At 47.5% G+C, this 3,088-nt stretch overlaps 1 protein-coding gene across 2 annotated transcripts in view; it reads left to right on the top strand.

The window, feature by feature from the left end:
• The first annotated feature begins 1,182 nt into the window (after nt 1–1,182).
• Nucleotides 1,183–3,088, top strand: part of FBXO34 (F-box protein 34) — a 58,967-nt gene continuing 57,061 nt past the window's right edge. The window contains exon 1 of one of the 2 annotated variants that reach the window (XM_019518430.1): nt 1,183–1,425. The gene's annotated coding sequence lies outside the window, so the exon portion shown is untranslated. Of the gene's footprint in view, nt 1,426–1,921; nt 2,245–3,088 lie in introns of those variants that run through there. The other variant, XM_019518431.1, reaches the window with a different exon arrangement.

Raw genomic sequence — 3,088 nt, 5'->3', positions numbered from 1 at the left:
ATCCTGAGCTGAATCAAGCTCAGTCCTTAAAGAAAAAGATGGTTTCTTGCCCTGAGGCTTCTGTTCCAGATTGGAAAATACAGTGCGGTATGCTGATGGAGGGCCTGGGGGAGGGTTGTGTTGGCGAGAGATCAGGAGATGTCTGTTTATGCCTGTAGCTTGTTCATGCTCCTAGGGAGGTGTCCAGGGGGATGGTGAGAATGGAGATCAGCTTGCTCTCAACATCCCCTGCCAGTCCTGAAGTTCGGGGGCTATAGGAGAAGTCCATGGAGGTGCCTATGGAAAGATAGCAGGGGAGCCACAAGGTGAGCTGTAACTGATAAGGCATGAGCAGGGGCTTGGGACGGGGTGACCATAGAGGCAAATGGGGCAGGGGTGATGCTGGGTAGGGTTTTCACTATGAGTAACGAACAGGGCAGAGAAGTTCCTGGAAGCTGGCATGTGGGTCCAAGAAAGGTATATATTTTGATAGAGGGGCAAGCAAGGAAAGCATGTACTGAATGGAAGCACTGCCAGCTTGTCTTTCCTCTAGACATGGCCATCGCAGGGAATCTATAATATGCTTCTTGCCCCAGACACAGCTCTTGAAGGACCTTCACGGCTGATCCATGAGCTTTGCTTTTTGGCAGGGCCCTAAGATACTTGGCCAGTCCTCAGAGAGGTCCACCTTGAAGCTCTCCATGAGCACTAACAGTCAACCTTGGTGCAGCCCTTAGTGAGGGTATGAATGGAGGAAGCCTCTCTGCTACACCTTCTGGAGATAGAGCCCAGAGGAAGGGAGGAGGGTTGCACTTGAGCTAGCTGAGGGTACGAAGGTGGCTTAGGCTTCTGGTGATCTGCCCTGTCCCTGATGTCCCTAAGTCTGTACCCTACATCAGCTCTGGCTCAGCACAGCCCTTACACTGGGGCTTGCAAGTCATCTGCAAGAGGCAGTTGATAGCAGGCCTGCATGAAGGAGGTGCTTCAAGTTGTGAGGCTTTTATAAAGCATCATATGTGGATCACAGAGGGGAAGAATCCCCCTGACATGCATTGTGGGTATCTAACAGGAATTACTATAATAACGGAAGGTATATGTACAGTACCGGGCAGATGGGGTGTGGGCTCTACCTCGGTCTCGCAGCTGCCAAGATTTCTTCCCTGTGGGTTTAAATCGCATCTTAATGAGGTGGTGCTTGTGCACCTTTGGACTGAACTTGACTGTTCGTACGTGCCCTACACAATGGGGCACTCCTGGTTTGTTCCCAGCTCTGCGTTCTCTTCTCTGCATTTAATAGGTAGTTCTTGAGTTGAAAGATGACGCTAATTGCTGGTGGCAACTAACACCCCCTCTCTTTTGCTCTTCAGAAATGTCATTCTCGTGAGCCTGCAAGAATCGTAGAGTACTGTAATGTCTAAGCCTGCATGGAGGAACAGCTCTTCTAAGGTACCTTTTTAACTGATATGCTACTTGTCATAGGAACTGCTTACCACTGCACAGGTCCCTACTGCCCGGTTCCTTTTCCTTCTCCCCTCCCACCCCCTTTCTCTACTCAAACTCTTGAGATCCAGCTGCAGATACCCTGTGTTTCTGATGGACCTGCCATATGCAGCATCCATGTCGTGTGACCCCGTGGAGCTCGGTGTGCCCAGTTTCTATCTACGATAACTAGCTAGGGAATCAAGGATAGATGTGGAGCTCCCTGCAGGCACAGGACCTGCTTGGTAGGCTGGGATATGCTGTTAACTTGGATGATGTTTCGGAAGCTCATTAATCTGGTGTTGGGTGTTTAGACCAGAGGCTTTTGGCAGTATTTTTTGCCATGATGCACAGCTGCATCCTACAATCGGTTAAATGTATCGGTAATGTTGAACCGAAGGTCTCTTAACTGTTCGTGCTGGCCTTCATAGCTTTCAGATATTAGCCTGCTCTGCTGCTTGATCCTGCAGTGATGCCATAATACTGAATTTTGGACAGCCCCTAACATTACCATGGCAACAGACTGATGTCAGAGACTCAAGGACATGACTTCAATGCACGATCATGCAGAGGCAGAATCTGGTTTGTGAGGGAGAAAGCTGACTAATGCACATCTGAAAAGCAAGCAAGGGGGGGGCGGGAATGCAGGGTACAGCTGACCGAGCGGGATGCTTCAGTAGGAAAATTCCCCGCTTAAAAAGGCAAATGTGAGTCTGGTCACATCTTAAGGTAAGAACACGCTGCTTGGAGATCTTCTCATAGAGTGGAAAAGCTGGCATCCTGCAGGTATCTTTTATCTTTTTAAGCTGAGTGTTCGGTCTCGGGTGAGAACTTGCTCTAGTTTCAGACCTTTTTCAGTGTGCCTCGGGGAACTCATCGCTATCTTGTGTCTGTAGTGAAAACACTTCTGCTTAGTTCATACTGCTCAAATGGCTTCATTTGTTTTCCAAAGCTTTTCTTTTATCCATAACATTTGAAGGTGAAAGGGGAGCTCTACATCTGCATTATGGTCACATTTTCCTATATCCTATTAGCAGATTCCAAGATTGTTTAATGTGATCTCCACCCATTTCATTTGGCTGCAACCTTTGCTCCCATGAAAACAAGGCTGATTGTTCTGAATTGCTGTGTATGTGCTTTGGCACGGCATGAAGGTACCTATAATAACACTACCATTGTCTGAAAAAAGAAAAAAAAAAGCCTGTTGCAGTAATAACTACAAATAAAAAGGAGCAGGGCTGGGGCAAGACAGATAATGGTGCTTATCCCATCCACTGCATGCAGCAAACTGTCTACTAGCCTTCTGTGTAACCTCTTAGCAGTGATCTAGATCTTGGCATGTGAATCTGGAGGAGGGTGAGCTAAGGTATTTGCATATTATTCTAAGTACACTGTTACCTGATAGTCAACTATCAGCTCCTCGGGTCCAAGGCTGGGAGACCTAACCACTTGGATTGTCCTATCTTTATTTGCATGCTTGGAAGAGTGTTACAGCTAACTTCAAGTGAAATGTTCCCAATTGCAACTAGCAGCTATGCACCTTCTAAAGAAAGATGCCTGCAGGTTGGATACGAGTGCCAAGTGGGGAGATACTCCTGATACAAGCTTATGAGTAGATGGCCTAGCATTT

The sequence above is a fragment of the Gavialis gangeticus genome, unplaced genomic scaffold, assembly GCF_001723915.1.
Source record: "Gavialis gangeticus isolate Ggan-Ray unplaced genomic scaffold, GavGan_comp1, whole genome shotgun sequence".
In the NCBI taxonomy this organism is placed as follows: domain Eukaryota; kingdom Metazoa; phylum Chordata; order Crocodylia; family Gavialidae; genus Gavialis; species Gavialis gangeticus.
Note: the sequence above shows the minus strand (reverse complement) of the source record. Positions and strands in the feature narration are given on the sequence as shown.